Source organism: Nicotiana tabacum, chromosome 15 (assembly GCF_000715075.1).
Source record: "Nicotiana tabacum cultivar K326 chromosome 15, ASM71507v2, whole genome shotgun sequence".
Lineage (NCBI taxonomy): Eukaryota > Viridiplantae > Streptophyta > Magnoliopsida > Solanales > Solanaceae > Nicotiana > Nicotiana tabacum.
The window spans coordinates 26,723,460-26,736,503 of record NC_134094.1 but is presented as its reverse complement, the minus strand read 5'-3'; the positions used below and the strand labels follow the sequence as shown (position 1 = coordinate 26,736,503).

At 36.2% G+C, this 13,044-nt stretch overlaps 1 pseudogene; it reads right to left on the bottom strand.

Moving 5' to 3' along the window:
- Positions 1–429: 429 nt before the first annotated feature.
- LOC107822334 (agmatine coumaroyltransferase-2-like) lies at positions 430–2,121 on the bottom strand (annotated as a pseudogene).
- Positions 2,122–13,044: the final 10,923 nt, after the last annotated feature.

Below are 13,044 nucleotides of genomic sequence, written 5' to 3'. Positions count from 1 at the left end.
TTTTCCATTGTTCTGAATATGGAAAATAATAGAAAAATGGCAACTCAAGTTGAGCCTCCAAATGGATTTACACCGTTCTTTATTTTTATTGTCAAAGGTTGGAATTTACCTCTAATATTTATCATTTTGTAATGAGAATGTAAGAAGATTTTATGAAAGTGAAAAAAAACATTAACTCATGAAAAGAAAACTATTACTGCAGGAAAGAGAGAAGGAATCTTAGATAATGTGTAGCCATAATTCTAGATTGCAAAAGATATTATTTGGGAATGGATAAAAGTAGGAATTAAATGCTTTAATTATGGTTAAAGCTTTATTTTATTCAATTAAATCTCATTGATTTTTAACCTGACAAGTGTCTCAAATCCAAGTAGGAACTTGGAGAAATGAAAAGACTAGGAAATAAATGAAAGTTGGATCCAGCTAAAAGATAGAAAAATAGCCTTGTATTCTTCAATAACTTATAATCAGAAAATGCCAACTTACGCAATAATTTCTTCTCCAATATTTATGGAGCATCAACATGCAAATCAAAAACCTTCGGGAGAAAAGATTACAACCAAAGTACTAGCCAATAAGCAACAAACAGTCAAACAACATTATATAACAACTTATTTCCTTTGTATCCCATAACTTCATAGCTCTTTTTATTTTGCTTTCAGATCAAGAGAAAAGCAAATTTTCTCGAAGATTGCCAAGTTATCTTGGTATAAAGGAATGAAAGCATCAATACTTCCATCTCCAATGAAGGATTCCACAAGAAGTATCATACCTTCTGTTGGGTAATATGAAGGCATAAAAACAAAAGGGAGACCAGTTCCAAAATCGAAGTCATAGAAAGGAAACCTTAAAGAAACCTTAACCAACTAGCAACTTCCAAATTTGGCCAATGTGATTCTTTGTTCATGTCTAAAGTAGGGATGAGATCTTCTGTGACTTTATGATTTGCAAAATCAATAAATGACTTGAAATACTTATCATCGATCTTTGTGATGGCATCATGAACTATCTTTGTAGCATAGTGAAGTGGCTCATCCAAAAGGTCTCTCACTTTTGAAGTTGGAAAAGCCCAAAGAACCAAGTTACCAAAATATTGATTTGGCACTCTTGGTATAACTCTTCTGCGACCATCCACTGAGATTCTTATTTGGGTATTTTGTAACCCGTCTAGTTCGCGTGATTTAGTTATGACTCTCCATAAATGGGCAATAAGACTTTCGAACGTGCTATATCCCTTGGCTTTACTATTAATGGATGAAGCATTTGCCTTGAGTTTGTCAAGAAACTCAAATGTGAAATGGACTTTGTGTACAACTATGTTTCTTTTTGTATTTTCAATGATGAACTCTTCTTTCTTGTTTACTAATTTGGACGTGAACTCTGCCCCAACGTGGTTAAATTCAATAAGAGGTGGGTCCCGAGGGTGGAAAATAGCACGATCGTGCAAAGGGAGTGGATTGATTTCTACACTTGGCCCCATGAAACGAAAAAGTTGCTAGCCGCGTGGCCATCAGCTATCATGTGGTGGCCGGCAAACCCGACCACTACGGAGCCACAAGTGAACCTTGTGACTTGAACTTGGATTAGTTCAACTACATCCTTCGTACTAGGATGTAAACCAAGCAAAGAAGGAGAAGGCTTTAAGGGCAATAATTCATCCAACGTGGCATCAACTGATGCTTCGACGAATCGAACTCCCTCATCATTGAGAAAAATCGCACGATTTTGGCCATTTTCATCTTGGCATATTCTCCCAGCCCATTCCCTAAAAACAGCTAAGGTTTTCCTAAGTCCCATTTCAATGGTGGAACTTGGTGGGGTGGGTGGGCGATAGGCGAAAATCAAAGCAATCAAAGCATCATAGGTAACATTGTCAAAGACATTGAAGGGAATGTGAGTTGTGGTTGAAGGTGGGGTTCCTTCATAGAAGGGCTTGATGATTCTTAAGCTCTCAATTTTCACATTCATTGTTATTATTTCTGTGCTTTCTCTAGAGGGATATTTTGGCATTCGGTTATAGTTAAGCTTGTTCTGTTTAATTATGGGGATCGGTTGGCTTTTTATATATTACGAACATGACACCTTTATGCAGGGAGAGCCTTACTTTAAGTTAGAAATCTTGCAAGAAAACTAGCCGAACTAGGACCCAGCAAAAAGAAAAGTAAGGATAACGAGGTGTATCGAAAATAATTCGGACTCACTTATAGTATTATACTAAATTTAATGTTATTAATGTATTCATACATAATGGATATGGGATAGAGTTAGTCGTACCTGATTAGAATAGGAAGCAGAGGTTGCAGGTATACGTCCTTTTCTAAAAAAGAAGTTAAGGATTTAGAAAAGGTTTAGAATAATATAATCTCATTATTGTATATGAGATTATATTATGATGCTGAGTATGTTTATTGACGTGGTTCAAAGAATGCATTTTTTTATAGCTCTTAGCTTACAAGGTATGCGGTTATCATTTACTAATTAAGTTGAAACTGAGGGAAGCCTATCATTTAAAGTTTAGTAGCAGAGATATAGCATTCAAGGGCTTATAGGTCACTGGTCAATAATATAATTATTTACCTTTTTTTCTTGCAAAGACTCTGAGTGCTGACTGTTGTTTTTAGAGTTTGTTTATTATGATTGAGTTATGTCTTAAGAATTATGTATGCATTAGACTTGTATTTCGCTAACCATGTTTGTGCAGTGTGTATTTTTAAAATTTAATTTTGTTTTAATAAATATAACTCCTAATTAAAATAAAATAAGGTTCATAAGAATGGAACGTGCAGATTCAATTTGATGTAAAGTCTACACACTTTGAAGCAACGGATGTTCATTTCATTCCCCCAGCTGCATAGAAGAGGTAAAATGATAAATTTATATATGCTACAATTGATGGGAAGTTTTCTCCAAATGAAAAATATTTGAGTACGCGCTTTGCGTGTATTTTATATTAATGAATATAAGATTTTAAAAAATCACATAAACAAATGCCAAATGCCAAAACACGAAAGCATACGGTGGCTAAGTGTGGAAGAGAAAGGCTTGCCTTCTTCTATTGATCAACAAGAATATATATACAAGTCAAGTAGTAAATCTTAGTCCTAACAAATATGGAAAACTAATCCTAACAAATATCGAAAACTAGTCCTAACAAATATGGAAAAGAAAATCTCTCCTAGTCCTAAATATACACAAATATATGCACCCATACACACGCTTCTTTAATACCCCCCTCAAGTTGGCGCATGCGAATTAAAAATGCGCAACTTGCACAAGAGAGAAACATACTAAGATTTTTCTAATGCTTTCATAAAGATATCTGCCAATTGCTCATGTGAAGGCAGAAAGCTAGTACGAATATTCATCCTCTGCAGATAATCGAAAGACGGTATGTTGCTTCTTAGTCTTCCAACATATGGGTGAGTCATCTAACGAGATAAACCAACCCATGAGTGATCGTCGAATCAAGGGACAACCAGTCCAATCAGAGTTATACCATCCATAGAGACGTAGATCACATTTACTTTTCAATAAAGTACCTTGTCCCGAATTCCCTTTCAAGTAGCGAACAACCCGTAAAGTTGCATCCCAATGATCCTCTTTTGGTTGTTGCATGAATTGAGATAAAATATGAATATTGTAGGACAGTTCTGACCGAGTGAAGTAGAGATAAATAAGTCGACCTATCAAACGACGATAACGCTCAGGGTCATCAAGCACCCGTCGAGTTTTTAGTCAAAATTGACCCTTATCTTTGGGGCTTAGTCTAACTTTGTCCTTTATCTATTGTCCTGAGCACTTATTGTCCTTTAAGTTTACTAAACTTGAGCAGGTAACCAAAAACCCAAAGGGAGACCTAAAAACTAACAATGATTTTACCGAGTCAACTGGGTAAAGAAACTTTTAGTACTCAAATTTTGCAGAACTGATGTAGTGAACCTAAACCTATTTAACGGGCCGGATTGACCCGATTCCGGACCGACCCAGACTGGTAGTAAACCGGACCGGCCCGGACTGGTGGAAAGAGGCTGGGTAGGGCTGGGTTTGAGGGGTTAGGTGGTTGGTCCGTATATATTTTTTTACCGGTTAACCGAACCGGTCATACTCGGTCAATGAAAATTACTGTTGAACCGATCAAGAATATTAAAAATAATCTTGAATTTTAATCGGTTCAACAATAATTTTTATTGACCGGGTTTGACCGGTCCAGTTAACCGGTAAAATAAATATATACGGACTAATCCCCCAAAGCCAGCCCTACTCAGCCCCCTTCTACCGGTCCGGCCGGCCCGGTTTACGACCAGTATGGGCCGGTCCGGAACCGGGTCAACCCGCATCGTTAAACAGGTTTAGGTTCACTATATCGGTTCTGAAAAATTTGAGTAATAAAAGTTTCTTTACCCAGTTGACTCAGTGAAATCATTATTAGTTTTTAGGTCTCCCTTTGAGTTTTTTGTTAAATGGACTAAACCTGCTCAAGTTTAGCAAACTTAAAGGACAATAAGTGCTCAGGGCAATAGATAAAAGACAAAGTTAGACTTAACCCCAAAGATAAGGGACAATTTTGACTAAAAACTCAGCACCCGTCCACCCAGCAATGTTAGCCTATGATTCTGTTCCAAAGGCATTCCTACAGGCATAACACCTAATAACTCAACCTCTGAAATAATATTCAAGGTATATTTTCCTTGGCTCAAGAAGATGCCTTATGAATTTTCGGAGACTTTCACTCCCAGAAAATATTTCAATACCCAAATCCTTCATGTGAAAGCATTTGCCAAGATATGTTTTGAATTCGTGGATAGCTCCGGGCTCATTGGTAGAGATAATCAGATTATCAACATACATAAGGACATTTACTCGAATTTCACCCCTTTTCAGAGTAAAAAGAGAGTAATCAGAGTATGAATGCTTGAACCTGTAGTCATCTAAGGCAGGCAACAACTTAGCAAACCAATACTTCGGCGCTTGCTTTAACCCATAAAGGGACTTCCGAAGTTTGCACACTTTTCCTAGATTTGCAACTTGCAACCCAGGAGGCAATTTCATGTACACCTCCTCCTGAAGATCCCCATATATGAATGCATTATATACATCTATTTGATGTAACTCCCAATTGTTTTCCATTTCTACAACAAAAAATATGCGTATAGTCACCATCTTTGCCACAGGGGCAAACATTTCATGATAGTCGATCCCTCTACTTGATGATTCCCGAGAATAACTAGTCAAGCCTTATGTCGCTCAATTGTTCCATTAGAGTTATACTTTATCTTGTAAACCTAACTGCAACTGAGAGGCTTTTTATTACAAGGCAGATCTTCTATTACCTCTGTTCCGTTATTCTCTAGCGCATTTATATCTAATCTCATTGTTTCTCTCTACATGCCATCTTTTACGGCCTCAGAGAAATGAGTCGGTTCATGAGCTATAGTGATTGCTGCAAGGAAAGTCCTTTGTTGTACAAAGAATTTATCGCAATTCACATATTATGTTAATGGATAAGGCTTACCTGAGTGATATTGTGAAGTGGATGGTGGACAAGATGGACTCAATTTCTGGACAACATTAGTAATATAGTCACGCAATCGAATCGGTGTATATTTTTGGCAGTGTCCGCGTCCCAACTGCTCCTAATCTATTATTTCATCTTCCTTAATTTCAGCCCCAATCTCCTATTTTCCTCTATCTCGGCTTCGTGGGGATCCTCCACATCAAGCTCGTCTTCAGAAGCTTGGACCGATTCACCACCCCTCCACTTCAGACTCCTCATCCTCTCCTAGTTCCTCTATATGCATTTTTTTTTATTTTCGTCCATGCTAGTGTTATATGTTGATGAAGCGAAACAGAATTTTGTCTCATAGAAATCAACGTCTCGTGAAAAAAGATATTCTTTCTTCTATAAATCGTACACCTTCAAACCTTTCTTTCCATAGGGATATCCCACGAAGACCCCTACGCTTCTACTTGAAAATTTATCACCCTTTCTTCCTAAGCTTCGAGCATAACATAGTGAGCCAAATACTCGAAAATGTTATACTCAGGTACTTGACCATATAATAATTCATAAGGTGTCTTTCCATGCAAAATTGAAGATGAAGTTCGATTAATCAAGTGTCAAGCCGTCAAAACACATTCCCCCAAAAACTCAATTGGCAAGTTACCTTGAAAGTGCAAAGCCCAGGCTACATTCAAGATATGATAATTCTTTCATTCCACTCTCCCATTCTGTTGAGGTGTACGTTCATGTACACGAAGTTTGAAAAACAATCCCACACTCAAGAAAATAATTTCTCATACATATAAACTATGTTCTACTATCACTCCTGACAGTTTTTACTTGCTTATTGAATTGTCTGTCTATCATAGCAATTTTTTTTTTCATAGTTTGCATTACTTCTTTCTTATCAATCAGTAAAACGCAAGTAATCATCTACAATAGTCAAGAAAATATGATGCACCACAAGACGAAATTGTTTGATAAGGGTGCATCCGTCCTGATGGGCTCCATTTGGTGGTCCATTTTGGAGTTGGGTCATCTAAAACTAAGATTAGGCATACAAAATTAATTTTAAATTTTTTCAACATCATTTATATGAAAATTATTGACAATAATTTTGTGTTCTTTGAAGCGGTTCTACAAAGATAGAACCCGCCGTTAAGTAGGAATGCTACGAGAACAGCCGTTGAATAAACATATTTCGGCGTAATTCCGATGGTTGTGCAAAACGATTCCAAAATGTTTTAAGGACGGCTTCGCCAGTGGCATTTTCAAACCGCTAAAAAACTCATTTTGTTTGGAAAAGTTTCATTTATATACTTCATAGCACGGGCGCACTCATCTTTCTTTTCTTTGGTACATAACACTTTTTTCCCAAAGTGCACGTGGACTGTGGACATTCCCTACATCTTATATGATATTTTTGTTAGAAGTTCAAATTTTGAATATTCAAATAATAAACATTTTCACTATTATTCATTAGCCGGCCTATAATAAAAGTTTGCCTACGAAATTAATGGTCTATTGGTCATAAAACTACAAGGAGAACCATTGGATTGTGTCGAAACTGGTAGAATTTATTTACCCTTAAATAAAGTATAGAGTTGGAGCCTTAGGAATAATAAAAAAATATTGTAAGGATATCTTCCTTCTTTAATAGACCTTACACAATGACAAATTTAGATTAATCGAAATCTCAATAAATATCGAATACAGAATGAAAAAAAAGCTACAAGCATAAAGGAAGAGGTAGTAAGATGGCTAAAAACTAACTATATAAAGATGTGTTGATCTTTAATATACCAAAAGGACTCAAAAAACCACCCAATGCTTTTGTACTTATTTCTATCTAGACCGCTACACTTTCTTTTATCAAAAGTGCATATATATACATTGGTAAATTAGTTGTTTGAGTTTTGATAATCTTCATTCATATTGATTTCCTGGTATGCTTTAGTATTATATAATAGTTTTTATAGTTATAGTCAGTTGTAGGAATTGGAAACGACCCCGTACAACTATATACCCTATTGGTATAGATGTATAATATATTGGTATCATATGTTTGTTAGAACCTCAGTTCCGGGAACGACCCCATACAACTATATACCTTGTTGGTATAGCTATATACTATATTGGTATCATACCTTTTTGGCTGTATTAACTTCCTTTAATTGGTACGTTATCTGATTTTTCTTTAATAATAATAGTATAGTACAATATCTTAAAATATTTTATTATATTAATATGTGGTACACTATTTTTTATTTTTCTCTTTATGCATGTGTGTTATGTAATAGTAGAATAGTCATATATAGTTGTAGGGAATTAACCAATAGAACTGTATAACATATTGGTATAATTATATGCCATATTGGTATCATATGGTACTCATTAAGAGTCCGTAAATTGAACTAACAATAGTGAAACAACCAATGTTTATTTCAACTGCAAGAATAATCAACTAGAGGCACAAGTTCCAAATAATTCAAAGCCAGCAAAGGAGAAAATTAGTTGGTCCGTTGATCATTGAAGTACCAAAGCGAAAGTTGATTGAAAAAGAAGAATTGGCATAGAGCTATTTTTTTCAATGCATCTGTATCATGGAAAAGCCAAAATCGACGTTCCACAGTCTTATCTAGGTGATGATGAATAGTTCTGCATGAGAAGTTATTGCAGATAAATTCTTTGATGGATTATCAGCTACAGTACAAAGCGTAACACTGTCATTATATTTCATTAGACGAGTGGTAAGTATGTCTTGAGGATATTGAAACACACAGATATTTTCTCACTTTGAGGAAAGCATTTGGTATCGTGATGATATCTTTTGTGTTCCTTTCTGGTAAAAATGAGCCATTATCTCTTTGGTAACTGATTCATTATCATCTTGGCACTCGTGTGTTTATTATTTGTGTGTCTTCAAGTATATGTTGAGATTTGCCTAAGGTTCTAGTCATATACAAATCTTTTCATTCAAATCAATATTTTCCTGTATTTTTTATCAAGTTGGTCTTGAAAGTTTTTACTCAAATACTTGCTAAGATCTTTTCTTCACTATTTGCAGGTCTTCTAATTTTTTTTTAAAAGTGAATATGTGTAACTCTTCTACTATATTTCAAGGGTGCTTTGAAGAACTGGTGAATTTTCCTCTTGAAATTTTGCTAGACTTTTCAATTGATTCAATTAAGTTATTGTTTCTTGTTTGTGTGATTAATGTGCACTCTCATTGGCTTAAAGTTATTTTCACTCATTTTAATGTCCTCGGTAATATATGATTAGGAGATTACTCATAAGTATATTTCTTTACCCCTCTTTTATGTCCTTGAATATTTTGTCTATGCATTAAATTCATACAAATGTGTTATTTTGTGGCTTGAATTATTTCCTTGTATTTTTAGGAAACTCATAATCCCTATAGGTTTAGGAAAACCCATTGTCCTAATAGATTTGGGAAAGAAAAACCTATAGTACTTGTCAAATTGAAAAACCCTTCTCTTATAGGTTTGGGACTATTTGGGATCTATATATGGGGGTTGTAGTTGGGGATTCTATAGATTGTATTGTGCTTCTCTTCTCATTCATAGTGAAAAACGCTCTATGCTTCTGCCCCGAGGATTAGGCTTAGCCGAACCTCGTTAAATCCTTGTGTTGATTTTTTTTCTCTATTTTTCTTTGTGTGTGATTGTGTGCTAGTTAACCCATGATCTTCCGCAACAAATGGTATCAGAACAAGGTTCAGATTTCTACATATAATCTAGGATTAAGAGGTCTTCATCATCTTCAACAAAGTACGAAGTAGAGAAATTTGACGGGGGTTCTAGTTTCAGTCTATGGAAGATTATGATAAAATCGTCCCTGGTGTTACAAAGGTTATGAAAGGCAATTGATGAGGATTTTTCTGAAGAGATGAAAGAGACAAAGAAGGCTGACCTAAAAGAGAGGGCTTTGAGTGCGATCTTCATGAGCATTACAGATAGTGTTATTCGGGAAATTACTAAAGAAACTTCTGCAACAATGGCATGGAAGAAGCTGGAAGATCTGTATTATAAGAAATCGCTAACAAATCGTACCTAAAAAAAAGGTTATACAATCTCCGTATGAACGAAGGTACACCTGTTAAAACTCACCTTGATGAGTTTAATTCAATTATAATGGACCTGAAGAACGTGGATATCAAAATTAAGAGTGAGGATCAGGCCTTGATTGTGTTATATTCTTTACCACCTCTTATGATACTTTTACTGATACACTGCTATATGGGAAAGACAATATTTCACTGGAAGATGTTAGTAATGCACTAAACTCTAAAGAGTTGAAAAAGAGTTTTCCAGACAGCATAATTGAGGGCGGGGGTCTTGTGATTAGAGGAAGAACACAACAAAAGGACTTTAACAGTAAAATGTCATCCGCCAGATCAAAGTCTAGAGCAAGGAAGCAAAATTGTTATGAGTGCGAGGCGCAAGGTCACTACAAGAGATTGTCTTAAGTTGAAGGAGAAAAGAGAGAAGCAGGAAATACATAATTCGGCAAATATTATTGATATTGGCAATAATTCTGATGATAGTGACTATGTAGAGTAAGTCTATGCTATGAGTTCTAGTCATGGGCAAAATTCTTGGGTTCTTGATTCTGGTGCTACTTTCCGCATACAAGAATTGGTTTGCAACTTACAAGTGAATGAGTGGGACTGTCTACATGGTTGATGATAATCCATTACCAGTAGAGGGGATTGGTAACATCAAATTGAGAACTTTCAATAGAATTATCAAAAACATTGAGTGTTGGCATATTCCTTAGATAAAGAGAAATTTGATTTGTCTTTCGACTTTGGATAATCAAGGGTATAAATTTCATTCCGAGAATGGAATACTTAAAGTGTGTAAAGGCTCCATGGTACTTATGAAGAGTAAACTGCATTCTAAATTATATCATCTTCAGGTTAATGTAGTTGAAGGGGAAACTACTATAGCTTCTGGGAAAAGTGATCTAAATCAGTCTCAGTTATGGCACTTACGACTTGGTCATATGAGTGATAAGGGATTGTCTTTGTTGAGTAAGCAGAATTTGTTGAATGAATACAATCAAGTTTTGAATTTTTGTGAGCATTGTGTGTTTGATAAACAGACAAAGGTAAAGTTCAACAAGAAGTCCGAGCACAAGACCAGAGACAAGTTAGATTATATACATTCAGAGTTGTGGGGTCCAAACAGAGTTGTTCCCTCCAAGAGTGGTGCTAGGTATTTTATGACTTTGATTGATGATTACTCAAGGATGGTGTGTGGGTGTATTTTCTGAAAACAAAAGATGGGGCATTTCCTCCCATCTACGCAAGATGGATTTGACTTTGGTGATTCACTATTTGAAAGACAAGAGAACATTATCTGTTAAATGGAAGACGATGGTTGAGAGGCAGACGGAAAGAAAAGTTAAGTGTCTTCGAACTGACAATGGGTTTGAATTTTGCAATTCTGAGTTCAATAATTTCTGTAGCAGAGAGGGCATAGTGAGACACCGCACTTGTGTCAGAACACCATAACAAAATGATATTGCAGAACGTATGAACAGAACGCTTTGTGATGGAGCGCGGAGCATGCTTTCACACTAATATGTTAGCAAGAATTTTTGGGCTGAAGAAATCAATACAACTTGTTATTTGGTCAACATATATCCATCCACAATAATTTAGTTCAAAACTTCTTTTGAGGTATGGTCCGGTTTGCCTGCTGATTATTCAAATTTATGGATATTTGGTTGTCCTGCTTATGCTCATGTGAGGGATGAAAAACTTGAGCCGAGGGCAAAGAAGTGCATATTTCTTGGGTATGCAACTAGAGTGAAATGTTATAGGTTGTGGTGCACATATCAAAAGACTCCAGGGCTAATTCTTAGTAGGGATGTAACATTCAATGAATCTGCCTCACTGGATAGTCAGAGGAAGAAGACAATAGCAGAAACAGATCATGGTGTCAATGACCGCATAGGGCTAGAAATTGAATCTCCACTAGCTCAGCCCAGTAGTTCTAAAGTAGAAGAAGTGGAGGAGGTACAAAATACTGATCAAGATTATAATGTTGATGCACATGCGCAACAATAACCATATAGCATTGCAACAGGCAGAGAGAAGAGAGTGATCAACCGACCGCAAAGGTTTGCAAACGTAGTGCTATGGCTGAAGAGATTAGTAGTTGCAGAGACCGTTGATGAGTTTGAGTGCTATAGCAATCCAGAAGCAATTTCGAGTACAGAACCAAATCGACGGATTAGTGCTATGGCTGAAGAGATTGAGTCTCTTAACAAGTTTAAGCGTTGCCTAGACTTGGTTGATTTGTGCGACAATAGGTAGAGCCCTCGCAAGGGCTGAGGGAAAGGTAGAGAGACGTTGTTCCTATTAATGAAAAGAATTCAAGCCAAGGGGAAGATTTATTATTTTGTGGCTTGAATTATTTTCTTGTATTTTTAAGAAACCCATAATCCCTATAAATTTAGGAAAACCAATTGTCCTAAAAGATTTGGTAAAGGAAAACTTATTATCACGACCCAAAACTTATCCTGTCGTGATGGCGCCTAACATGGTACTAGGCAAGCCGACAACCCAATAAATTCCAACACTTTTAGATAAAAGATGAACTAAAACAGGTTTGAATAATTTAAAGCTTTCATAAACTGGATAAAAGGTCAAAACTCAACTCAAAAATTCCCAAAACCAGGGTGTCACTAAGTACATGAGCGTCTATACAATACAAATCTGAAAATAATGTCTATGAAAAAAACTAAAACTAAATACATGAAGATGAAAGATATTGAAGGAGATTCAAGGTCTGCGAACGTTGGGCAGCTACCTCGAAATCTCCGAATGATAAAGCTGCTAAGATAATCAGTACCCATCGTGTCCGAAAACACATGGATCTGCACACGAAGTGTAGGGTGTAGCGTGAGTACAACCAACTTAGTAAGTAACAAGACTAACTATTGGACTGGAAGTAGTAACGAGCTTCACAGAGACAGTTCAATTACAGAAAATACAATACAGGAAAATAGGCATGCTTTCAAGTTCGACATTTGAAGCCAAAACAGTTAATCCATGTCAAGTTCAGTTGAAACAGGATATAATATCTCTCAGAAACTACAGTTCAGTTATTTCAACTACATTAAATGATCTTTCAAATTGGTCAAGACTCTCTAGTTTATGGCCTGACAGTGATATATGACAACTGAAGTACACAGTAATGAAATCAAGGGCATATTCTCAGAGTAATAGTCACTCAGTCCTCCTATCGATTCCAACCTCACAGTCACTCATTCCTCATAGTCAGTCGGCACTCGCACTCGCACTCAGTAGGTTCATGCGCTCACTGTGGGTGTGCAGACTCTGGAGGGGCTCCTTAGCCCAAGCGCTATAATAAGCCAATCATGGCATAAATCAATAAAACATGATGTTGCGTGCAACCCGATCACAATAAATATCCACACAATCAGGCCCTCGGCCTTATTCAGTCATCAATCTCTCCAGTCTCTCGGGCTCTCAATAATCATGATAATTA